Genomic DNA, 27760 nt, shown 5'->3' with positions numbered 1-27760 from the left:
CTTGGGTCCCTGGCTATTCTACTTCTTCTGGGTCCCTTCTTGACTTAGGTCGTGGCTCGCATTCCACTATTTTAGTATATGGTTTGGTCTCCCCCTTGAGACCACTGTGTATTCTGTGCTATTTACGTATTCTATTGACAAAGCATTGTGTGTATTGTGTTGTATCTCCGGGTAGGATATAATACATTGTGTTACTGAGTGTTAATCATAAATACCTATTTTTATAACTACACAGTGTGGTTCTTTTCACTTAACCTATACCATAAGATTAAGAACTGGTAAAACAAGCTGCTTTACACTCCTTCTGGACTAAGCCTGAAGACTGCTCTCAACAGCTACCACTTAGAGAGCTTTCAAAGGTTTTCTTCGACCACTAAACTCACCATAAGGATTGTCTGGATTAGTGCAGGGTGCTACACTTACATAAGTGAGCACCATATATTAAGCCAGCCTCTCAGACCGTGTTCCCCAGTTCCCAGTCCCATACCCCCGCTTCCTTCAGTTGTACATTAAGCCAGTGCATTGTTTTTGCCATTACTGCTTGGTAGATTCTATCTGGCCATCCGGTAGAGTAGGTACTTTCTTCAGGACCACAACCAATTGTGTGGCAGCAGGAGGACGGTTTACTACACTGGGATCGTGTCTAGTCAAGCTGTTTCCCAGCCCAGAGTGTGTTGCAGGAAAACATAACCAGTACTCCCAGGAACAGAGGTTAATTGGTTATCTAAGCCAGACATACAATTGCTATGTACTGTACTGCTAAAAGTCTTAGCTCTGGATCTGTGTCCCTCCACCCTGGGAGAACTCGGGATGAGCTGGGCAAATTCGCTGGATGTATTCCCCTCCTCGCTCACGCCGGCTTCCTGGGCCACTGTACCGGCATCAGAAGCAATTACCACCCCTCTATTCCTAGTAGATAAAATAGTTGGCGGGTTGATTATTAGTGGGATGGAAGGTGGGGGATTAGACATTATGGGGTTACATATCACATTAGGTATCAATTCAGAGGGCCGGTTATTTTCCCCTAATAAAGCCATGGCAGAAGCATGATTAGACACAGCAAGAAGTTCAAGAGTAGTTATTTTCTCCTCTATTTCAGTCAGTATTTCAAGAATTGGAGAAAAGGATGCCGTTATAAGGGCCCCCATTCTAGCCTATAGTCTCTCTTCGTTTTCAAACGTTGGGTTTCCGGCTATATCCGTGTTCTGAATGCTAGATGTGAAAATTGTAGACTAAGGCTCAGATGTCGTTGGCAGTGATAAAGACGCCGACCCACCTTTCTTAATCACTTTGGGCATCTTTGCATTTTTTTGCCTTGGGGGCCCCCTCCCCACTTCCTCTTTGAGGCCGCTCCGGTAGAATTTCCGATACTTGGGATTTGGGTTTGGGAACAGACCTTGGAGTGACTCGTTGTAATGTGGAGCTTGATGAGCCCTTTTACACCAGATCATGGGGGCAGGACTAGTTGGTAGCTCCATTATTGTGGAAATGTCCAGCGGTAATGATGGAGTCTGGCTCGAGCCTCCTATAGAGTTAGGAGAATCTGAACCTGTGGCCAGACAGCGTTCTGGCGAGCGTGAAAGCATTAATCCACCCAAAGACGACCGTTTGTTTTGCAGGGGATCGAGAGATAAACGCCGCTCAGTCAGGGTGATTTCATGGGCTAAGACCGAACTGGCTCTTACTATAAATTGGTCTAAAGTCCCAGCTACACTTCCGCCTGTGAAAGCGTTCCTCCCCCTCCCCTCCATTGGAATTCATCATTAGCGAAGCACAATATCCAGGAACACGTAAGGGATGGACCCAGTGAAGCCTCAATAAGTAGGAAGAGACTGACCTTACAATGCAGGACAAGTAAGAGGGGGGCCCGTCCCGGCCTCATCTGGTCTCGAACGGGCTCAAAAGGGCCTACCCTTGGCCTGGGCTTCGCCCGGCACGCACCCGCGCGTGTTCCGTGAAGCGGGGACGTTAAGTTGTTAAATAGGTGCAAAAGCAGGCTCAGGTGCGGGCAATACCACTGGCTCCCTGGGACTTGCAGTCCCTCTGGTAATATGCGTCCTCCAAACCAACACACCCACAGGTACCATATGTGGCTTGCTTCATCATTGGACCGTGTGAGTGGACTTGACTTGTTTGTAAGTGGATATCTGTGATAACTGTGAGTGAAGGCAGGGGATCTTGGTGAGCTTAAAATATACTCAGAAACCTAAAAAGTTATTTAATGGCGTAGTTTAGGGGCTTGATCAAAAGTATGAAAGGTGACACTTTATTACGATACAATGGTCCCAAGTATCTAATTGGTCAACATGTTTCAGCCACAAACTTACCTGAAAGGTCAATTGGCTTTCTTCAGGACCTGTGTTTGCCCTGCTAGTTATAATAAACAGCCTATTGGCATGTACAAATCACTAACTGGCAGATGCATCAAGCAAAATACCTCCCGGTAAAATACCGAATCGGTAAAACAGGCCGTTACCGAACGCTAAACCTGAAAATGCTATGCATCAACCAAAAATCGCTAAAAAATAAAGAATCGCTAACAACATCCCCTCTGTAAATTACCGAATCGCTAATCAGACAATCGGAAATAACGAACACCAAAGCAGACCTCGGTAATACCAAATCACTATTAAAGAATCGCAATGGAATGCATGAACAATCGCTAATACCGAAAAACGCAAAAATCGCTATTTAGCATGAGCAAAATAAGGGGAATCTGAATCAGGAGGTAAAGTTATTTGAAGGATAGAAAAAAAAAATGCTCAGCAGGTGCTGACAATCAGTAACCCTTCACATATGCCCTGGGAAACCCCACAAGTCATCCAAAATGGCTGCTCTCTACGTGCTTGCTAGGAGGAGGAGGATCAACGCCCAGGCTCAGCACAGGAGGATGATCCAGGACAGGGTCTTCGGGGTGCGCATCACTTTGCTGGGGCAGACCGAGGAACAGGTGTACGATAAGTACAGACTCAACCGTGCCATGATCATGCGCCTAATAGCAGATCTGGAACCATTACTGCAGCATGAGACCCGTAGGACCAACGCCATACCAGCCCATGTCCAGGTCCTATGCTGCCTGCACCTGCTGGCGTCTGGAAGCTTCCAGGGGGTAATACCTGAGACTGGAGGCGTGTCGCAAAGCGCATTATCACGCTTCTTCCACCGGTTCCTAGAGGCCATGCTGACATTCATGAATCGCCACATCAACTTCCCCACAACCCCCCAGCAGCTGACCCGCACCAAACGGGAATTCTACCAGGTGGCACAATTCCCCCATGTGATAGGGTGTGTTGACTGCACGCATGTCCCCATCTGTCCTCCATCAGCCACCGAATACATATACCGCAACCGGAAGTCATATCATTCTATTAATGTGCAGGTTGTGTGCAATGCTAAGTACATCATCACGGACCTTGTAGCCCAATTCCCCGGGAGCACACACGACGCTTACATATTCCGTCACTGTGGCCTCCACAGGCGCCTGATCAACGGTGAATTTGGAGAGGGACACCTACTAGGTACATATTGATGCATCATCGTTCACTCCATCCCCACATGTATCATTGCATTCATGCTGATGACCTTTCTCTCCCCATCCTGCAGGTGACAGCGCTTACGCATTGCGTGAATATCTACTGACTCCCTACCTCAACCCAGCTACACCGCAAGAGCAGCGCTACAACAGAGCACACATCAGCACACGGAATGTGGTTGAGCGTACATTCGGCATCCTCAAGAGTCGCTTCCGAATACTGCACAAGACTGGAGGTGCCTTGCAGTACGACCCAATGACCTGCTGCCAGATCATAGCAGTCTGTGCCATCCTGCACAACATCGCCACCCGCAGGGGGATACCCATAGAGGTGGACGGAGAGGATGAACTACGTGCACAGCAGCCCCCCCAACACCAACAGGCGCATGTGCCCAACACAGCAGGAGGGCAACGGAGGCGGACATACATCACACGGCATCATTTCTGAGACAGGTAAGAGAGTGCCTTGACAACAGTAGTTGATTTGGAAGGGTTTAATGGAAAGGAACACCTGACAGGTGCAGAAATATGTAACTCAAACATGATGCAGCTGCAGTAGAAGTTAAACTTAAATTGTCCCTTCTCAACACGGGTGATGCTTGTGGCACTATAGTTGGGCCATGGTTACGTCACCATGGATAGTCTGACTTTGCCACATGTCTACTTGCGTTTGCCGCGTACCCCCAGTCTCTTGTCCTGTGACTCCTCCGCTTCTCCACGATGGGTGTCAGTGGCAGTTGCGCTGCGCACACTGCGCCTCCTCCTGCTAGTCTCCGGCAGGGAGACGCTGCTCACACTGGAGGCTGCCTCACTCCCCTCATCCACTCCCACACTGCTGACACTGGCTGACCCAGGCTGCAGTTGCTCCACTGCAGTGGTCACCCTCTCAAGGGCCTTTGCCACATCCCCACAATAATGCCCTAGGTCTACTTGCAGGGACACGGACCTGCGGGACAGCACAGCGGTGCTGTTGCACAGCCTATTGATGACCTTGTTGGTGGAATTCAAAGCGAGCATGATCTGCTTGTGACGCCGGCGCTCACTTTGTTGGCCTGTGACTAAGGCACGTGTCAGTTCCTGCAGGCAAAGCTTGATCTCATTGTTGCCCGCAGCTACAGCAGTGGTGTGCTCACGCACAGCGTCAGTCATGTTGCCTATTTTGTTGCACAGTTTTGTAATGGAGAGTTTCATAGCACCTATGTGTCTCCCCTGCAGGCGCTGGAGATGCAGCATCCGGGCCTCAACAACTTCGTACCCTTCGGACGGATCCACTGGTCTTGCTGCTGCCCTAACCAGGGGCACAGCCCTCTGTCTGACCCACTGACGTGCTGCTGTTTGGGTGGTTGGAGTGACGACAGCCTGGCGTGGGACATTTTGGGGTGCTGAACTCTGCTCCGACTCCATCTCGACCAGGGAGGGAACATCTGCCCTGCGGCTCTGCGGAGTTGATCGCACTGGTGGTGGTGGTGGTGGTGGTGGTGTCTTTGCCCGCGAGGATGGCGGTGGTGGTGTCTTTTTCCGTGAGGATATTTACAACAAGGGGTGGTGATGGACAGAGTCTCTGAATTAAGCAGAATACTCTCACCCAGTCAAGAGATCAGGGCTAGATCCAACACCGTTTTTTAGCTCATTGCACCATCCCAGTTTCAGAACCTGGCTGTATGCAAATTAGTCTGTCCCTGGCCCAGTGCATCATGGGAACAGGGCAGACCAGACTACAAAAGCCAATTCTTACACTGGGAAGGAAACAAGCTTCCGGGGACCGGTTTCTGGCATTTCAGCCGTCTTCGGCCCGGCTTGCTTGAATCCTGATGGTGCAATGAGCAAGGGACTCACATCTGAGTATACCCTTCCACGCTTAGGGTGGACAAAAATATTTACAACAAGGGGTGGTGATGGACAGAGTCTCTGAATTAAGCAGAATACTCTCACCCAGTCAAGAGATCAGGGCTAGATCCAACACCGTTTTTTAGCTCATTGCACCATCCCAGTTTCAGAACCTGGCTGTATGCAAATTAGTCTGTCCCTGGCCCAGTGCATCATGGGAACAGGGCAGACCAGACTACAAAAGCCAATTCTTACACTGGGAAGGAAACAAGCTTCCGGGGACCGGTTTCTGGCATTTCAGCCGTCTTCGGCCCGGCTTGCTTGAATCCTGATGGTGCAATGAGCAAGGGACTCACATCTGAGTATACCCTTCCACGCTTAGGGTGGACAAAAATATTTACAACAAGGGGTGGTGATGGACAGAGTCTCTGAATTAAGCAGAATACTCTCACCCAGTCAAGAGATCAGGGCTAGATCCAACACCGTTTTTTAGCTCATTGCACCATCCCAGTTTCAGAACCTGGCTGTATGCAAATTAGTCTGTCCCTGGCCCAGTGCATCATGGGAACAGGGCAGACCAGACTACAAAAGCCAATTCTTACACTGGGAAGGAAACAAGCTTCCGGGGACCGGTTTCTGGCATTTCAGCCGTCTTCGGCCCGGCTTGCTTGAATCCTGATGGTGCAATGAGCAAGGGACTCACATCTGAGTATACCCTTCCCCTTTTCTGAATCGTTTTTGGCCACTATAGGTGTGGCAGGGTATACTCAGACATGAGTCCCTTGCTCACTGCTCCATCAGGATTCAGGGTATATGAACAGGGTTAACCCAAAGCAAGTCACTGAGACCTGGGTAATCTAAGTACTGAAAGGAAGGGGTCTCAGTATAAGAGCAATAGTTATACTAATACATTTTAAGAAAAATTAAATGACAATGAATGAATCCAACATTGTTTTAATTCACAATGAGGAACAATATAGAGAATATATTAACATTTTCTCAATGCATAAAGTAGGTTGAACAGTGCCCAGGAGGGGAGGGGGGAAGGTGATGTGAGGATGGTGTGGTAAAGGTATTGTGACAATAAAAACAAGAAAATATCAAAAGGTTACATTTGTGTTTACATTACACTACACATAGGATGATTCACTATATCAATGTATACAATTGTCATACTCCAATAGTGCAATCAATGTCGAATGTAGGTAGGGAGTTGACTAAAGGGAGACGTTGTCGACGTTTCGACCCTCTGATTATCGCAGGGTTAGTTGAGCCCTTGCAGTGGGGTCTTCTTCAGGACAGTGAAACGGGCAGGCAACCTAATAAATACGTATATATAGAGGATTATTTACTAAGGTGGCGGAATATATCCATTTTTGAAAACAACAATTGGATTGGATTACTGTAGTACACATCAAAGAGCATACCGTTGAGCTTGGCACTCTGTCTTATCACTGCTTATGTCATCAGGATTAATTATCATAACTGAAGTTTAAAGTAAATGAAATGTAATTAGAATTAAGAATTTTATGGGGAGCATTTAGCACGACAAAGGAATCATAATAGATAGGAAATATTCTCACCGAAAATGAATCAGTCCATACTTCGATGGAATTAAATAAGGGAGAGTCGGAGAAAGAGGCCAGCCGTGGGGCGGCGGCACAGTCAATTTCTGAAAAGTAACGATAGTAGAGATTATAGGATGTGTCATGGATATACTGCATCCAATGAAATATTATAGGCATTTAAGGGAAGACGTCAGCTTACCAGCGTCGTCCGAATGGATCAGCGATGATTGATACGTCGCCTCGTGCCAGTGAATTATCTAGAAAACCGGTAATAATCTAACTTAGAGACTTGCATAAAGTAAACTGCCAAATCGTAATGGCATTACAGGATCATTCAGGCTTACCGAGTTAGTCCGGCAGGATCAGTGATGGCGTGGTATAGGGTTCAACCTCATTTGGTTAGTTGACCTGTAAATCATATAGCGCAATAAGTTGCCTTGGCCATTAAACACAGAGTCATACTGCTTGGTTCAATCGATAGTAATAGGATTCAACCCGACACAGAGTCAGCCAGAGTTTACCGTTTGCCGATTAGATCGGGTAACACAAAGCGCTGGCGTCTAGCGTAGCGAGGCAGACTTCCTGGTTGGAAATGTAACCGTGGAAACGGGGGCACGTGATCGCCGCGCTGATAATAGAGCGCGAAGACAGACCAAAGTTGACGATACAGTCAAATTTAAAATTGAAAAACCGGTGATATGGGGGGAATTAAATTCAAGGAGCATGTAACTGCACCCTGATATTATTCCATTAATTTAAGTTGTGGCTTAATATGTGGTATCAAACTGTGGCCAATGCATGGAGAATCGAAGTAACCATGGTGACCGGAAGCCGAGCAATGGACGGCTTATTCTAAAAATCGAAAAATCGAATAGCAGAGACCTAGCCTGTACAAAGGGGGCGTTGTAGCTGGATTAACCCCGTAGTTCAACCTACTTTATGCATTGAGAAAATGTTAATATATTCTCTATATTGTTCCCCATCAGGATTCAAGCAAGCCGGGCCGACGAGGCTGAAATGCCAGAAACCGGTCCCCGGTAGCTTGTATCCTTTCTGGTGAAGAATTGGCTTGGTAGTTTGGTCTGCCCTGTTCCCATGATGCACTGGGCCAGGGACAGACTAATTTGCATATAGCCAGGTTCTGAGCTGGGATGGGGCAGTGAGCTAAATAACGGTGATGGATCAAGCCCTGATCTTTGGACTGGGTAAGAGTGGTCTGCTTAATTCAGACACTCTGTTCATCACCACCCCCTTTTCTGAATCGTTTTTGGCCACTATAGGTGTGGCAGGGTATACTCAGACATGAGTCCCTTGCTCACTGCTCCATCAGGATTCAAGCAAGCCGGGCCGACGAGGCTGAAATGCCAGAAACCGGTCCCCGGTAGCTTGTATCCTTTCTGGTGAAGAATTGGCTTGGTAGTTTGGTCTGCCCTGTTCCCATGATGCTGTGGTAAATAAATAAATAATACCCTATTTTTGACTAGACATATATCATAACAGATAGCTCAACAAATAAGAGTCAAGATTCGAGGTAGTAGGAGTTTTGCAGGTTTAATACAGCATAAGGACAGGAACAGGACAACCTGCACAGGAATAGGATGACAGGGCCCAGCAGCTGCTGGGGCTGGGTCTGGGATGAGCGCGCTGGCTTTTAATAACAATACATGAGCATATATACATAACGCAAACACATAGCATTACATTGCAGTAGGCGTAGCAGTGGGTGGAGCAGAAGGCGTGACGCGTAGCAGTCGCGAAAGATAAGGGGGGAAAAGAGGTGTAACTGGGCGTATACATAGACATGTGGTGCAGACGTAACAGAATATGTCATTAATGGGGCGGAAACATTGGAGGGGGCTACCTGGGGAGCCGGGACCTCTAACCTAGTGGTGCGCGCAAACTAGCAATGACGTATCACTAGGAGAAGCTGGGGGCTATGAACTCTGTGCTAGGAGCAGAGACTGAAGTCTGGAGGGTCGGAGCGACATGTACCTAAACAGTATCTAGTATCTGATGTTTAGAGAACATGTTGATATAAACTATAAGTCAAGAGGGGAAAGGCTGACTTGATTCTAAGACTGGACCATGCATTATTCTACATGTAGTGCGTGATGAAGAATATTAAATGACCATTAAATGCAGTATTTCTCTAACGTGGAGACGTGAAGGCTAGACAATGACGGAAACTATTGATGCAGTTCAGTAGCTTAGGAATGCAGAGAAGGAGGGCTGAACTGATAACTGGAACTATAACATATTCTTGGCAGACTCAGAGGCAGAGCCAGGCTGGACCGGGCACTGCGAGGCAGGAAGTAAGTGAAGGGTCGAGGATACAGGTGGGGGCTGTATCCCTCCTCAGCGAGGCTTCAGGAGACAGGAGCTGAATCTGGTGTCCAGGCCCTTTTGAGGCCTAGAAATGGGGACTTTATAGTGGAATAACGTGCACACTGAGAAACGTGGCAACGTAGCTTTACATAGGCCTGATATTCGTAGTATTCACGAGGACTGGAAACTGGCATACTAGAGGTGGACACAACTGTAATTGCGTCATTAATCGGACATGGGGAGTGCATATGCATATTTAATCATGCACACATAACATATGATGAATGACACGTAGGGACACAGAACATGGCAAAATTTACTTTTCCACATTCCCTCCTTGTCACTACGTTTCCATCAGGAAACATCAATATTCATGATACCATCTATCATTTCATACAGTATCATTTGCTCGTCTCGAATTATCCTGGAACGGGATTTAGAACGGGGCTTGGGACTAGGAATACAAGAGGTAGCACAAATGCCGCAAATCGCAGGACCACATTGTATACAGAGGCAGCAGCTGAATATGATCGCTACTGCGATACCTAGAAAGGACAAGACTTTCCATCCCCATGCGGAAATTATATTCCAGAACCAACCGGACCATGTCCAGGTGCCTGGATCTTGGTGTATCAGATGGGCAATTTTATGGAGTCTGGTTATAGCTGAATAAACAGACGGCGCGTTATTTGGAATGAAAATGCAGCAACTAGATCCGATGACTCTACAGGCCCCGCCCCTATCGGCCAGTATGACGTCAAGGACGAGACGATTCTGTAAAACGACAAATCTCATAGCAGATTGCTCTTCGGTTAAGTTACCTAGAGCGGAGGCAGTCTCATCTACTACAGCTTCAAGGGTTCTTGTTAACCTACGGATTAGCTTACTATTTACAACTGTACCTAAATAAGGGAAAACACCTTTATCAATATCAATGAATTGTTCTGCAGCAGTTTCAGTATAGTCGACAATCGGGAGATTTCTCTTGTGTCTAGTATGTACTAGGTAGGAATTCCTATGGTAGTCAGGTGGGGCTAGGAAAACAGGTGGCAGTAGGAAGGCAATGTAACAGGTTCCCTCCCAATCGAGGGGCAGACGAACATATGCAGTTTGACCACAAATAAAATATGAATGACGTGAAGCTTTGAAAATAGATTTCCCACTGTCACTATACTTGACAATAGTAGTACAATCACTATGTCCTACATGTACGGAACCATTATTTCGGACACATAATTCGCCTTTGACTGGTAGTACTGAAATAGCGGGTAAGTCTGGAGTAGTATCAGACTGAACATTCAGGACCATAAAATTCGACGAATAATTACCTAAATTATAAACTTCATTCTCTAGATCTAAACCTGTTCTGTGAGGGAAACCTTGCTTGTCTGGGAAACATGTACTGTTAAGAAAAGACATATCTGTTGAGGATGACGTTAACGTGGACCATGCTCCACACAAACCATTATGTGAAAATGGATAAGGAAAAAGTGGCAGAACTCCCTTCGGCATCTGGAAAGGGGGGAGTCGACCACACACCCAACAATTAGTGGCATTGCTGGTCTGGTGTGAGTAATGTAACATGCGGATAAATGAGTTATTACGCATAGCGAGGCGGTAGGACAGCTCGTGAGGAGGCAGATCACTAAACGTGTGCTCTACTGTAGCATTAGCAGACTTATTTACATGTGAAACTGGGAAACATAGGTAAAATGCATAACTGGTACAGGAAATCATAAGGCTGGAAAATAATATGAAACATAGAAAAACGATACATCGGATTGAGTTTTGACTAACTCTCTCACTATGGGGGTCTATTTTATACATGTCAGAAACAGTCTAACCGTTTCACCTAGGGGAGGACTTAGACAATCAAACTGGCTGACTTAATTTACTAGACCGTAGTTTCTGTTTATACTCCTGCTGTGGAGTTTTCTCTAACAGGGGGGGGTTTGAATCAATGTCATTTGCGGGACAGTCCTTGAGAGCAATATTTTGGCAATCCTTCAAATCCTGGGAAATGTTCTTAAAGACGGGTTTTAGTCCATTAAAAAGTTTAACATGAGAAAGGTGCACCCAGCCCTTGCGTCCTTCCAACTTCACGGCTGTACGGGTGGTGAGGAGGACCTGTCGGGGCTCTTTCCAACGAGGCTCCAGCGGACTTGATCTGTCAAAATTGCGGACCATCACCATGGATCCTGGAACGATTTCATGCGGTGCCACCTCGGTATTGTCTGGAAATGCGGCAGCAACCTGTGAACGACATGAGTTGAGGGCAGACATCAAGGAAGCTAGGTAATCTGTCAGCATATTACTTGAAACATCGGTAATACTTCGGGGTCTAGGAGTACCCCACATATTTGGGGGGCGGCCGAATACGACCTCGTACGGGGACAGACCTGATCTGGAATGTGCGACCATGCACATATAAAATAAAGCAACTGGCAGAGCTACTAGCCAGTCCACACCTTTTTCTTTACATACTTTGGCGATTCGGATTTTCAGGGTCTGATTATGTCTCTCAACGAGACCGGCTGCTTCAGGATGGCGTACACAATGGAACTTCCACTGGTACCCTAACAAAAGGGAAACGTGCTTCATTAACTCTGAGGAGAATGGCTGGCCGTTATCAGAATATACGACTCTAGGGAGTCCATAACGAGGAAAGAATTCACGAACCAACTGCTTGGCAGTGGTTGCGGCTGTGTAATCTGGGACTGGATATGCTTCTGTCCACCTGGACAAAGCGCATACAACTACAAGGACATACTTGAAACCTCGACATCGCTCCATCTGAATATAATCCATCTGGAGGACTTCAAAAGGGTGGTCAGGGGGCTGGAATCCACCTCGTTCCACCGGGACACTTTTACCTGGATTAAACTGACAACATATCATACAGGTACGGACTTTCTGCTTGGCTGCAGCTCGTAAATGCTTGTTGAACCAAATGTTCTGGATACTGTCTAACATAGCTTTTTCTCCTAAATGTGCTGGACTATGTGCGGTATTAATAATGACTTGAACCATAGAGTCGGGGAGAAACCATGTGGCTCTACCCTTCGTTGACCATCCTTGATCTGTCTGGACCCCTCCTTGTTCGGACCATTTCTTGATTTCTTCGGGAGTAGCATGTAACTGGATATCTATGACATCTTGTGTAGGGTCCTTAACTGTCATACATGTAATCGGATCTGGAGTGTGTGTCATGTTAACTGGAATGTCTGGAGTCTGTGCTGTAAGCTTGGCTGTGCGATCTGCTAGATCGTTACCCTGGGAAATAATGTCAGTAACTTTCGTGTGTGCCTTGCACTTCATGATGGCAATGGATGTCGGTAAGTGTATGGCATCTAACAGAGCTTGAATAAGGAGACCATGCTGAATCTTGGTTCCATGAGAAGTCATGAAACCTCTCTCCTGCCAGAGCACTCCGAAGTCGTGTACGACTCCAAATGCGTAGCGTGAATCTGTGTAAACATTAACTTTCAGGTTCTTGGCGTGTATGCAGGCTTGTGTCAGAGCAACTAGCTCTGCTGCTTGAGCGGACAGAGTGTCAATACGGTGTGTTTTAATAACGTCAGTGTCAGTAGTCACTGCATACGCGGCGACTAGTTCTCCTGTACTTGTTCTCATACATGAACCATCCACATAAAGTGTCAGGTCGGGGTCTGGTAACGGAATATCTGTCAGATCTTGTCTTGGCTTTGTCGTAATGTTAACTACTTCCACACAGTCATGTGTGGCAGAATCTGAATTAGCTGATGGTAACAATGTAGCAGGGTTCAGGATGTTGCAGCGTCTGATTTCTATGTGTGGCTGGAACAGTGTCAATTCATAACCTGTTAAACGTGCAATTGTCAAGTGCTGAGTCTGTGTTCGGTTTAAAAGAACTTCCACAGAATGTGGAACTTGTACTGTCAAGGTATGTCCTAAGACTATGGAATCACTTTGTCTGATAGCTAGTGCTGTGGCTGCAACTGACTTGAGGCACGCAGGCAGAGCCTGGGCGACTGGATCTAATGTGCTAGAAAAATAAGCACAGGGCTTGTATTGTCCTGCTTGATCTTGTGTGAGAACAGATAATGCTGTACCTTCACGTTCTGTGACGAAAAGTGTAAAAGGCTTACTGTAGTTCGGTGTAGCTAGAACTGGAGCTTGGCATAGGGCTTTCTTTAACTCATTGAAACTAAGTGTATGTTCAGATGTCCAAGGGAGGACAGTCGATACGGCTGCCTCCTGTGTCGTTAACTGTATCAGTGGCTTGGCTAGAAATGCATACTGAGGAATCCATTGTCTACAATAAGAAGTAAGGCCGATAAAAGCACGTACCTCCTTCTGGGTCTTGGGCTGAGGAAGACTCGCTATTAACTGGATACGGTCTGGTGTCAACTGCCTACCCCTCTTGGACAGTAAGTGTCCTAAGTATACCACTTGCTGGACACAGAATTGAAGCTTCGAAGGGGACACCTTGTGCCCCATCTCGGCTAGGAAATACAAGACTGTAAGGGATGCCCGTTCGCAAGCACGTTCAGAACGGGCTGTGATCAGTAAATCATCGACATACTGGAGCAGGGCAGTGTCAGTTGGCATGTGAATGTTGTCTAGTTGTCTCTTGAGTGCTTGACTGTAAATACTAGGACTTTCTGTGAAACCTTGAGGAGCGCGTGTGAACATATAGCTCCTTCCATTTAAACAAAATCCGAAAAGAAACTGGCTGTCTGGATGAATTGGAACACTAAAAAATGCATTCTTGAGGTCGATTACTGTAAAGAACGTGGCTTCGGAATCAATGGCGGTTAATAGGGAAGAGATATCTGGGACAACTGGATACTGCGGAATAATACATTTATTAAGCTCTCGTAGGTCGATCACTAATCGATATACTGGGGGTGCATTTGGATCAGTACGTTTCATAACTGGAATGATCGGAGAATTGCATACGTTGGAGTCAGTTTCTACAACCACTCCTTGAGCCATGAGCTCGTCAATAATTTTGGATAAGGCTGCTACAGCCTCAAGTGGCAATCTGTACTGTCTGATTCGTGGTAACACTACACCTGGCTTGAGAGTCACACGATAGGGTGTGATTTGCATATAACCTACATCAGTTGGACCTTGCGCCCATAAATGCTGTGGGACATTAGACAATCTGGGATCAAAATCACGTAAAACATAGTGACCCTTAAAGTCACGTAGGAACAGACGTATTCCCTCTGGGGAACAGCATATAACTGCACCTAACTCTTTCAGTGTCTTAATGCCTAATAGATTTTCTGGACATGACTTAGTAAGTAACAGATCAGTAGTACGGGACAATGGACCTACTTCTAGAGTAACTGGCTTTGAAATCTCATTTACGATAGGTTTTCCTGAAAATCCAAGGGAAACATTTCTTGAGCCTGAGAGCGGAGCCCCTGGAACTTCGGCGTGACTAATTGTGGTCCTACTTGCCCCTGTATCAATCAAAAACTTTCTGTCTTTCCCTAATACTTGACTGTGAACATAGGGACCTTCTTGATCTACAGGTATCTCGATGAGAGGCAAGCCTACCTCCCTCTCTAGGCTGTTTCATGAATACTGCTGGTACTCTGGATATTCAGACTGTGCATACTGGTACATCTGCGATGTAACGTGCTGTGTTGCAGCAATAGGCTGCGGTACTGTAACTATCAGTTGTGCATTCTGTGGCTGAGGAGTCTGTGAAACTTGTTCTTGTCTAGGCGGACGTGGTCTTTCTTTAGTCTTACCAGTAGCTATGTTGTGTTTCAGAACTGCACACTCATTTATAAAATGACCTGGCTGTTTACAATAATTGCAGTTCCCTTTAACGGGAGCTGCAGGATGACTGGCTTGATTCGGACCCCTCTTCTGACTGTCTTGAGGAACAGATTGTGCAACTAGCACTTTCATTTTCGTGTCTTTCATACGTTTTCTCTCGTGTTCTTGCTCTTCCCTGATTCTATTCTGGTGATACTGGAGCATCTGAAGCATCTGGGACGGAGTATTAGCTTGCCAGGTGCTTTCGACTTTCAAAACTCGATTTTTAACTTGTGGGCTTGAATTCTCGACTAATTTAGTAACGAAAAGGTGAGGGTACGACTCACTACTTGTCTTGAGACCACTGTTGATGCTGAAGCACTTTTCAAACCTAGAATAAAAATCACTAATATCTTCATCTTGTTTCTGTTTACAGGCTGAGATTGCATCCCAGTCTTCTTTTCTAGTTGTCAATAATCTGGGTAAAACTTGAATCAATAATTCTGGTAATTCTTTACATTTCTCTCCTAGACCAGTACCTGGTACTCGTGCCTTGTCTTCGGCTTCTAGAACTGTCCAATCTATCTTTTTCTCTCCCACCTCCCATTCTTTCTCTTTGAGCTTTTCATACACCCCGGCGGGCAACAGGACCTTTAACATTTTAATGATATCTGGGTAAGTGTATTCTCCCATACGGAGCATGTCTTTTAATTCTCTATGGAACCCTGCTGGATCTTTGTCATGACAGGGAATTAATTTCTTCATCTCGAGGAGTTCCATCTTTGTAATCGGAGTGTAAACAAACACTCGTTGCATTTCACCGTCCTCTGACTTAACTGGATGCACTTCTCGTAACGGGTTCTGTCTTTCTATGTAAAATGGTTTACTTTCTGGGGGTGAGACATGAACAAAATGCGGGTTCAGAAACGTTCGGTATTTGTGACGCTGTTCTAGAATGACACTAATTAAGTCGGTACCTAGACCTCTCCATCTATACTGGAGTAACTCGTTCAGGATATCGTGTAACGGACCTGGATCAGAGTGCTGACCCTCATACAGAGTAATGAGGTGCTGAATCATATACATACCCACCAGTCGCTGCTCGGCTGGGGGCATTTTCAGAAACATTTGTGCCACTATTTCGTCTGGAAAAGTGGTAGAATCAGTAATCCATCGGACTGCTGATCGGGCTAGTTCTTGTTCATGCATGGTACTTAACTCACTGTAACCGATTCGTGATTTCAGAATGTAATCGGTAGCTTGGAATACTTGTTCTAGAGAACCTTGTTCTGGTGCTGAATGATGGAAAATTGACTTGTGTTCTAGGCGTAAATGGCGATCTGGAAATCTAGATCTTCCTACATACGCTATTCTGGCGGTATTCTCGTCCTCTACCTCTTCAGTATCAGAGTTACTTTCTTTCTCGCTTACTTGTGCTGCTTTACGTTGTTCGTGTATCTTTATTATATCTCTACGGATTTTCTTGTACATACTTTCCATGGCACCAATGGTATTGTGCTTTCCTTCGGCTATATTATCACTCCACTTTGTCAGAGTTTTCATTTCGGCCTGATCTTTAGACGGGTAATCTTGTTCTCTTATTAGACAGTTAATTAAAAACTTTAATATCATACGCTGGATCTCAGCTTTCCTTTGAGACATGGCATCACTAATACTTTCTGGATCATCCCCTGTACGGATGAAACGATATATTCTGTCTAGATCTTCTTTCATATTGGGTAGGGTGACTAGATACTCGGTCACCCTCCTTACGCGTACGGAATATAAAACCATATTAAACTCGCCTGGAACTGGGTCATAGGCACATTCGCCAAGGGTTTGCCTGATCTCTGCAACCGACTTATTACTTTTAGGAGTACGCTGTGATGCTTGAGCATGTAATTCGAGTGCTGATAAACGCTTGCGTGGCGGCGGGGTTTGAGGAGGACCTCCTCCTGCGGCCCCTAGACTAGAATCGTCGACTGATATTCTTCGTGGCGGAGCGGGAAATTGAAATGCTGGCTGGACCGGGGGTACCGTAGCAGGTACTCCGGTGTCTGGAGGAGCGGGAAGTGCCTGATTTACAGGGACTGGCGGAGCGCGAACAGGATTTGCATATTCTGGGACTGTGTCGTCCAGATAGGACGAAATAAAAATATCAGCTGCGGTCGGTTTGTGACGTAGCTTGGTCGGAACTAATGGTGGCGGAAAATTACTGGATGCCTCCGGGGTCGCTTTTGGCAAGCCCTCGGCAAGAAGAGGATACATACCCTTAATAAGGGCATTCCTCTGTCTGTCTGATTGTTCGGCTTTGACTTGTTCACCTATCTCGATTAATTCTTTTTCTTGGGCTCGCTCTAAGGATTCTCTACTTAATTCTGACTTTCTGATTTCTTTTTCAGTTCTTTTATGAGCTTCTTTACGCCATAACTCGATGGCATCTTTCTGTGACTGTCTGGCTTTCTTTTTCCATAATGCTTCTTCTACCCGCATGATGCACTCAGCATCCCATGTACCCGATACGGGCCATCTATACTTTTCTTCTAACTGTTTGGTATACTCTACCCATAAATCTAGATACAATATGGCGCTTATGCCATGTTTCTGATACATAAAGTGACCTGGACTGTCCCTGGGCGGGACGGGAACTGCTGCTTCCAGCAGACCCTTTCTAGTTTTTAACTGACGTAACTTGGAAAATATGGGCATGACTGAACTGTAATCTAGACACAATACAATACACAATGAACACGATACTTATTCCCCAGTCATACCACGACATTGAAATACATGAAAAACATTTAAAATAACAGTTCGAACAGAATACTACCTGGAAATACTGAGAACAGAACACATAAATTTTCTCGAGAACAGAAACTGACTAGAACAGAAACTAGATGCACTGCTGAAACAGTACGAAACTTACCGGTCTCATAAAGAGACACGTCAGGACCCGCATCCACCGAAGTGGACACTTCGTTTGTGGGACTGTGTACCACCAACCCACAGACCAGAGTCAATGAAATTGACCCTGTCTAGATACCACCCCAGTAACGGTACTCACCGGGCAGCAAGAACGGAAGGCCTCAGACTGGACTGGACTGCTACGACGACGGACGACGGACTTCGGACTTCAGTTACGGGTGGACCTCCGGATACCTCGGACCTTGGACTCTTGGCTTGGGCTCTGGTCGGGACTCGCCGCGTTCCTCCACCGTCTCGTCTGGATGCTGGACCGCCTCCTCCGTCTCCTCCGTGGGCCTGAGGGATACTTGAGCAGAAATATCTGCCACTGCGCAGAAGAGTTCCGTCACGACTGCAGAGGGTCAGGGGGTCGGCGTGGCTTCACCGACGCGTGGGGAAAGGGCAAGTCCCTGTTCGGGCGCCATTATGTGGTAAATAAATAAATAATACCCTATTTTTGACTAGACATATATCATAACAGATAGCTCAACAAATAAGAGTCAAGATTCGAGGTAGTAGGAGTTTTGCAGGTTTAATACAGCATAAGGACAGGAACAGGACAACCTGCACAGGAATAGGATGACAGGGCCCAGCAGCTGCTGGGGCTGGGTCTGGGATGAGCGCGCTGGCTTTTAATAACAATACATGAGCATATATACATAACGCAAACACATAGCATTACATTGCAGTAGGCGTAGCAGTGGGTGGAGCAGAAGGCGTGACGCGTAGCAGTCGCGAAAGATAAGGGGGGAAAAGAGGTGTAACTGGGCGTATACATAGACATGTGGTGCAGACGTAACAGAATATGTCATTAATGGGGCGGAAACATTGGAGGGGGCTACCTGGGGAGCCGGGACCTCTAACCTAGTGGTGCGCGCAAACTAGCAATGACGTATCACTAGGAGAAGCTGGGGGCTATGAACTCTGTGCTAGGAGCAGAGACTGAAGTCTGGAGGGTCGGAGCGACATGTACCTAAACAGTATCTAGTATCTGATGTTTAGAGAACATGTTGATATAAACTATAAGTCAAGAGGGGAAAGGCTGACTTGATTCTAAGACTGGACCATGCATTATTCTACATGTAGTGCGTGATGAAGAATATTAAATGACCATTAAATGCAGTATTTCTCTAACGTGGAGACGTGAAGGCTAGACAATGACGGAAACTATTGATGCAGTTCAGTAGCTTAGGAATGCAGAGAAGGAGGGCTGAACTGATAACTGGAACTATAACATATTCTTGGCAGACTCAGAGGCAGAGCCAGGCTGGACCGGGCACTGCGAGGCAGGAAGTAAGTGAAGGGTCGAGGATACAGGTGGGGGCTGTATCCCTCCTCAGCGAGGCTTCAGGAGACAGGAGCTGAATCTGGTGTCCAGGCCCTTTTGAGGCCTAGAAATGGGGACTTTATAGTGGAATAACGTGCACACTGAGAAACGTGGCAACGTAGCTTTACATAGGCCTGATATTCGTAGTATTCACGAGGACTGGAAACTGGCATACTAGAGGTGGACACAACTGTAATTGCGTCATTAATCGGACATGGGGAGTGCATATGCATATTTAATCATGCACACATAACATATGATGAATGACACGTAGGGACACAGAACATGGCAAAATTTACTTTTCCACAATGCACTGGGCCAGGGACAGACTAATTTGCATATAGCCAGGTTCTGAGCTGGGATGGGGCAGTGAGCTAAATAACGGTGATGGATCAAGCCCTGATCTTTGGACTGGGTAAGAGTGGTCTGCTTAATTCAGACACTCTGTTCATCACCACCCCCTTTTCTGAATCGTTTTTCCGTGAGGATGGCGGTGGTGGTGGTGGTGGTGTCTTTTTCCGCACGGATGGTGGAGGTGTTGTCCGCGGTGGTGGTGAAGGGGAGGACATGGCTTCATGTCCCTGTGAGCACTCCGCATCGGTCAACACTGGTGACTCCGAGATGATGAGGCGGTCACTGCCGTCAGAATCCATGGGGGATGCATCTGTGTGTGAAACAGTGCATAGTTATTATAAATGTTTTGTATGTGGATATAGCATTGTTGTCTCTAAATAAAGCTGTTTTTTGGACAGACATTTGGCCCTTTGCTGCTGTATTCATTTCATTCACCTCTGGGGTCAGACATGGACTCATTCATGTATTGACTACAACTCCCATGGTGCAACACTGTGGTGAGGCTAAGTGTTTGAGGCACGGCTACATGTGCACTGGGTCTCGCATGGGGGAGTGGGCAGGGATTGACTACACGCTGCATTGCTACGCTGCCATGCATCTTACCTTGTCCTCCTTCCGCAGCACCAGAGGTGTCCAGATGGGTGACCCCCACAACAGCTTCCGGCTCTATGGTAGACTCCACTAGGTCCTCCAGGGCTGTGTTAGGTGTCACATTGGATGTGCCCCCACCTGTGCAGCATCCTTGACCCTCTGCGCAATCCTCTCCTTGGCCCTTTTACGCAGGTCATACCAGCGTTTTTTTAAATCGTCGATGCTGCGGTGGGTGACTCCGCAGGCATTGACCTTGTCCTTGATGCGCAGCCACATCTTTCTTTTTTCAGCCTCAGGCACCTTCAGCGACAACTTCCCAAACAGTTTGTCATTGTTGCTGGTCACACACTCAATCAGGATTTCGAGTTCCTTGTCTGAGAACTTGCGCTTCCTCTTTCTGTGTGTCCTTTCCCTGCTGGGGGGCCTCCTTCTCCATCTTGACCTGCTTGCCTAGTCCTGGTTGCTGCTGGTTCAGTCTGGCTCCTCAGCTCCTGTGCTCTGCCTCCTCCTCTGAGCTCCTCGGGCACTGAATGGAGCATGGGCTGTCCTACTTCCTGGTTGTGATGTCATCAGCCTGCTTCCGATGCGTCGCGTATTTTTGCCGTTTTCGCTATTACCGATTTCGCAAATACCGGATTCACTAATACCGAATCGGTATTTGCTAAAACGGTATTTGCTAGTCTCGCTAACGTAGTTTCGCTATTTAACCCCTTCGACGCTAATGACAAAGCCAGCTCGTCATGGGTTTTACCTGCCCTGCGCTCATGACGAGCTGGCTTTGTCACAAACAAGCCATTTATACTTCTTCAGCGCACAGCAGGTAAACGCGGTAGCGCTGAAGCAGTTAATACCGATTTTTACCGATTCGGTAATTAATACCGAATTCATTGATGCATCGCGGTTTGCATGTCCTTATTAGCGATTCCTTATTTTTCGCTATTAAGGACATGTAATACCGATTTTTGATGCATATGCCCGATAGTTTTTTTAAAAGCATGCACATTTACTTACAGACCATACACTGAGAACCTTTTCCTTGTATGGTCAACTGCTGGAACAAGAGAAATCCATAATCAAATTTAGGTGTCCTTAAATTTTTTATTTGCACTCTTACGTTTGTGCCTAATAAGTGCTAAATGGTTGTTGTGTTGTATCCAGTGACATTTCTTCAACGGTTAGTATTTCTACTGGTGTTGTATGTGTGGGAGGGAGCTATGTTGATTTGTTCCATAGGCCTGTGTCAGATAGGTCCTCAGCACAGTTGGGTTCCCCAGTAGAAATACTCACCTTTGAAAAGGCGGTATATAAAGAAATTGAAAATCTGAATCTGAACAAGAAAAAGACATTTCAGAACTTGAGCAACCAAGAAAGATTGCTGCTGAGAGAACTACACAATGACATAGTGATAAAACCTGCAGATAAAGGCGGAGGGGTAGTAGTCCAGAACACCAAGGAATACAGTACTGAATGCTTAAGAATACTAAGCAATAAGCGCCATTACAAAGTCATCAAAGTCGAACCCACCCCTTCAATGAAACTCGAGGTTGCTACCATGGTGGAAGAAGCAGAAACAGAGGGCTGGATTACAAATTCGGAAGGGGATCTTCTGAGAAATACCAGACCAAGGACACCATACTTTTATGCATTGCCACCTACCAGGGCGGACTCAACCTGCACAAAGACGTTTGGCGAAAGAAGGGAGTTCTTACATAAAACTTACAGGACAAAACACGGGATCCATTTCAATTAAACATACCTTCAGGTGCCTCGGTTATCACCATTAATTGTGAGGATCTGAGGTACGTTAAAACCAAATACGTCAATGGACCCTAAAGAGAGTAATATCTCTGATCCATCTCACAATAGGCCAACATGTTTCTGCCCACACAAAGAGCCAAAATGGTCTGGGGGCATTCATCAGGGCTGTCGGATCCCTACAAGAACAGAGTAAGGTGTCTCCTATATCCCTACAAGCTAAAGTGGGGGAGTACAACTAAAGTGTGCCCAAATGAATCCTACCTGGGATACTGTCATGCTTAACTCATGATGTACCTGCAAAGGGAAAGAATAATACAAAGAGGAAAGTCAAGGAAGATGTACATTGTAAAGGTGTGCCAGTCACAATATTTTTATCCCAATGCACACCTTGGTGAATCACATGATTATAACCAAACGCCTCCTACATGTGATTCACATGACTATAACCAAAAGTCTCCTACATCTATATTGACTTGGACCTCTCCTAAGAACATTCTGTTGTATGCTATAGATTATCACATCTCCAGTTGTTCTGGTGTTAATACATTCTGGACTGTATTATGGCAACTCAAGCTACTTAGCCTTCTCAGTTGGGGGACCTTAACATTCACTTTGACAATAGCTCAGATAACATGGTGAAAGAGCTGATAGCGAGTTTGGCTGCAGTTCAGCTGGAGCAATTAGTTCTAGCCCCTACGCACATTAAAGGGCACTTGCTGGACCCTCTATTTAGCAATTGTGTAGACCGCAAGGCAGGCTCCATCACTCATCTTCCATGGACCGACCATTTCTTAATTCCTCTTATCTGGTCGATACACAGGCCCGCCTTTTGCACCCCCATTCCGCGAAAAATGAGAAACTGGTCTAGGCTCCCACTAGAACAGTGGACTAGTTCCTTGGCAGCCTCCAGACCCTCACTTTCCCAAAATCCCTCATCAGATAGTAGGGAATTCGATAATTGGATTCGGAAGTCGCTTGACTCTATACCCTCTAGAAAAATCAGCTTAAAGAAGCCACGAGAAACAGCTCCATGGTACTCGGAGGAGCTTAGAGCGAAAAAGCGACATTGTAAGAAGCTTGAAAGGAAGTGGCGTCTGGGATATGCCACCGTAGACAAAGTCATGTACAGGGAGGCTATTAGAGCCTACAAATTAGAAATAAAAATGACACAATCTACCTATTACAGTAGTAAAATCATGACGGCCAGATCAAAACCGAGAGAGATCTACCAAATAGTCAAAAGTCTTACCAAGCTTCCCCCACCTATGGCTCCCATTGACAATCCACTGCTGCAATGATCGAGCAGAATTTTTCTATCAGAAAATAAATAACATTTATTTTTCATTTGCAGCCACATTTTTGGAGCCCCCTACCAATGGACTCCATCTCTCCATGGAAGCTGATCACTCCTCCCGAATAACCTTAGATCATTTTCCCCTGCTAGACCTAGAAACACTGGAACCCTTGATACAACAAGTAAAGTCAGGTTCCCCATGTGACCCTGCACCTCCATGCACTATGGTTGCAGCCAGCCAAGTCATTCTCCCCACTCTTTTGGAGCTTCTCAACATCTCTCTAATAACAGGCAGTGTTCCACCTACTTGGAAACAAGCCATGGTGAGAGCACTTCTGAAAAAGCCTAACCTTGACCCCAGTAATTTTAACAACTACCGCCCCATTTCCCTGTTACCCTGGGTGAGCAAAATCCTGGAGAAACACATTAATTTTCATCTAACAATGCTTCTCGAGAGTGACCACCTACTTGATGTTACACAGACGGGGTTTCGTCCCAAACATGGGACGGAAACGGCCTTGCTGGCCGTGACAGAGGAAACCAGGCGGATCTTGGATCGGGGGGGATCAGTGGCAGTCATCCTCCTCGATCTGAGTGCTGCGTTTGACACAGTAAGCCATAAAACTCTGCTGTGTCGACTCCTTAATCTTGGAGTATCAAGGGACGCTTTGGCTTGGCTTAAATCCTTTTCTGAGCGAAAGTATATTCCAAGTCTTTGACGGCGACTTTTCCTCCTCAAGCAAACGTCTGGATTGTGGGGTACCACAGGGCTCGTCACTGAGCCCTACGCTATTCAATGTGTATATGAGACCGCTGGCTGAGATCGTTCGTCCATATGGTATTAAGATCATCACATATGCGGACGATACTCAGCTGGTGGTCTCCCTCGCGCAAAAGAAATGTGAACTGGCGCAGACCAACCTGACGACTTGCATGGAAGAGGTCAAAAGTTGGATGACGGCGTCGTTTCTTAAGCTCAACGGTGACAAAACCGAGCTCATGCTAATCGGCCCTCCAGCGCTGTCAACCATCGACCTCTTATGACCCATTAGCTTGGGTACGCCGCCCATCCCGAAAGATAACATAAAAGGCCTTGGGGTCTGGCTGGATAAATCCTTGACCCTCAACACCCAAGCAACTAAGATATCTGCGACCTGCTTTGGAATCATCAGGATGCTGAAAAAAATCCTTCCGCTCCTACCCTTTGAAGCTAAGCAAATTGTGATACAAGGCCTAATCCAATCCCGACTAGATTTTAGTAATGCCTTGTATTTAGGGGCGCCTAAATACGTTTTGCAAAAACTCCAGCGGATTCAGAATCGTGCTGCACGCACGCTGCTCCAGCTCCCACGTAGAGCGTCAGTAGAATCCGGGATGAGGACTTTGCACTGGCTGCCGGTTAGGGAGAGAATCAAAATTAAAGCCATGTGCATCTCCCACCAAGCCTTCTGGAAAACTGGCCCCAAGATGAACCACCCTTTGCTTTCCCCTTACCTCCCCAGCAAACAACTCCGCTCCGCCCATGCATTTTTGGCCGTAGCTCCTCGGATTAGGAGATCAAGAGCAGGAGGCAGGTCTTTTACTTTCAACGCTGCCAAGCTGTGGAACTCACTCCCTCTACACTTAAGATCTAATCCTAATCTGTCATCTTTCCGCAAGCAGCTCAAAACCTTTCTCTTCATTAAACAAGACTCACTCTTAAGCTGTTGTATCATGAGGCACTATCCTTTTTTTCTCAGCGCTTGGATGCCCCAGGGCAGCAGTCGCGCTTAATAAAACTCCTTTTAATTTCATTTAATTTCATTTCAGAAAATATTTTTTAAAGATTTTAATTGGTATAGTATGTTGCTGCCCGTCTAGTTGCTGGTCCCAGCTGTTGTGATAATATCTCCCCCCCCCCCCCATCCTGGCTCGCTTTCATTGATTGGTCATCAAAAAAAGGAGTTCTATTCAAAGTCAAAATATGCTTTATTCGATTTTGTAAAAGTATACTATCATAAAAGCCACAGTTTTTAAAAGAAAAATGATCTAATACATACATGTTTCCTATGCAGTTCATCAGTCGCTAATATAATAAAAATGCACGTCATCAATTTATTTTTATATAAAAAACAGAATATACCATTTACGCTATTTACATCAAGTTAATGCGTTTCTTTTCTTTAATATACTTTTTAAAAAGCCATTCATAAGCAATGTGCAGTACTCGTCATTTAATTGTTGCAAAAACAGATATGCTGGGCGGTATTGCCGCCAACCACCTTGTCTCAAGTATTGCTTTAACCATTTCGCACGTTCTTGGATGTAATATTTGCAAAATAGTACAGTGTGTATTGTTGTTTGCTGAGAGAGATTATCACAAGGGCAGAGTGCCAACTCCCTTGATCAGTTGTTTTTAATTGGAAAGGTCACCAACCGATGAAAAGATTCAAATCTAAACCTTATTAGGATGTGTCTATCAAAACCTTTCAGACAATAACATAGGTAAGGTTGAATCCTATAACAGGTCAAGGTCATTTGATGCTGTATGGCCGAACTTTTACCCATCTCCCCCGTTAGTCTTATCTGTTCGAGGTGACTCGTGCATATTAGTTTCAGTGCCTTGCTTGATATGGCGCAAACCAGCTCAGGATCATCATAAAACTCTGGTCTATTAAGGTCATTAAAAGAATTTCTTACATAATTTAGCCTGGGAATTTTTCTTGACTGATCCAGGCTCATTCCATCCTTAATGATTTCTCTATTTAGGCTCAGTGCCTGGGAAGAACAGACTCTGTGCCATAAAAGGATAGGCTGCAGCTTAATAAGGTCAGTGATATAGTCAATACACAGTTCAGCGTGGCAATTAAAAACAGACGTGCTTTGTGGGACTGCAAGGACGTATCTAAGAAACATATTTTCGATGATTTGAATTGACGCCACAGTGTTAAAACCACCGAGATACCCGCCCCATACATGGCTATGCTCCTACACTTTGCTATATATATATTTTCAGTAATATTTCGGGTGGTCTTTTACCCAATTTACATGCAAAGTTCATTAAGGCCGCTATGGATCTTTTAAATAGAAGAGTCCTACTTCTGATGGCCGGGACCCAGGAGCCAGCTCCCTCTAGGAGAACCCCTAGATAGGAGAAAGTTTTAGTGGATTCAATGGTTTCATTGGCCACTGTTAGGTTCCTGATTTTGCGCTGATCATTCCCACACTCCATAACAAACGTTTTCTTGGGATTTAATTTTAAACCCCTGTGTGCCATAAATTCTGAATATGTGGTAAGGGCGCGCTGAATACCTATTTTTGTTCTGGCCATTAGAACCGCATCGTCCGCGTAGAGAAGGGAGACGACTTGCTTGTTGTTATATCTTGGACAGTCGATGACATTGGCCCTCAGTTCCTCCTCTAAAGAGTTGGTGTATATGGAAAAGAGGAAAGGTGCCAAGACACATCCTTGCCTGACTCCCTTCTCTACGCTGAATGGTTTGGTGCACGCACCCTTCATACCGAATCTCACTTTAGCTGAAGCTCCTGTATATAGTTGTTTTAGAAATTGTACTATTGCAGGGTCGACCTGTATATCCTCCAGGGTACTCCATAACTTTTTATGTTCCACGCAATCAAAGGAGGCTGTAAGATCTGTGAAGATTACATACAGCCGCCCCTTTTTTGCTTGGGTATACTTCCCTTGGAGAAAGGTGAAATTTAAAACCTGCTCCACGGTACCACTCCCCTCTCTAAACCCGAATTGGACCGGGCTCAGGATGCTGTTGTCATCAGCCCAGGTTTGGAGTTTATTTAATATCACCCTTCCTGCCACTTTCATTAGCGAATCCAATAACGAGATTGGTCTGTAACTGGATGGGCTTTCCCGATCCCCTTTTTTGTAAATGGGGACGATTACTGATTCAGACCAAGAGCTTAAAAAAACCTTCGGAGCAACAAGCCTGTAAGACGCGTGTTAAAAGTGGGGCCCAAAGATCTATAATTGATTTAAATAAATCAATTGGAATCCCGTCAGGGCCAGGGACCTTATTGCCCTTACTTTTGTGTATTGCAAGAGACACCTCCTCCTGAGTAATGTCAATGGCGATTGGCTGATGCTTATTGATAAGTTCTTCCACCTCGTTACTCCCAAATGTACGTGTTTCGCTATTCTTTTCCTGTCCATATACTTTTGAGAAGAATTCGATCCACTTGTTCTCGTCGATGGCAATTTCTATCCTTGCATTTTCTTTATTCGCAAGAAAGGGAGCATTAACGGCCTGCCAAAAAAGGCAAGTGTCTCTACTCTGGGCAGCCTGGTACAGGTTTTCCCACGCCTGCTCCTTAATCTCCTTTTTACGATTTTTCCTAGCCAGATTGTAGGCCTTTCTACATGCTCTAACTTCGTCCCTGTCCCTAGTTGATGAGCTTAAGGACACCTTAAGTAGTTTGTATGTCTTAGTGCATGGTCTGTCAAACCATCC

At 45.8% G+C, this 27760-nt stretch overlaps 1 protein-coding gene across 1 annotated transcript in view; it reads right to left on the bottom strand.

The window, feature by feature from the left end:
• Nucleotides 1-27760, bottom strand: part of NUP107 (nucleoporin 107) — a 547946-nt gene that overhangs the window by 497465 nt on the left and 22721 nt on the right. The gene's annotated exons all lie outside the window — the stretch shown is intronic.

Source organism: Lissotriton helveticus, chromosome 1_1 (genome assembly GCF_964261635.1).
Source record: "Lissotriton helveticus chromosome 1_1, aLisHel1.1, whole genome shotgun sequence".
Lineage (NCBI taxonomy): Eukaryota > Metazoa > Chordata > Amphibia > Caudata > Salamandridae > Lissotriton > Lissotriton helveticus.
The sequence above is the reverse complement of the archived record's forward strand: the minus strand, read 5'-3'. Positions and strand labels throughout refer to the sequence as shown.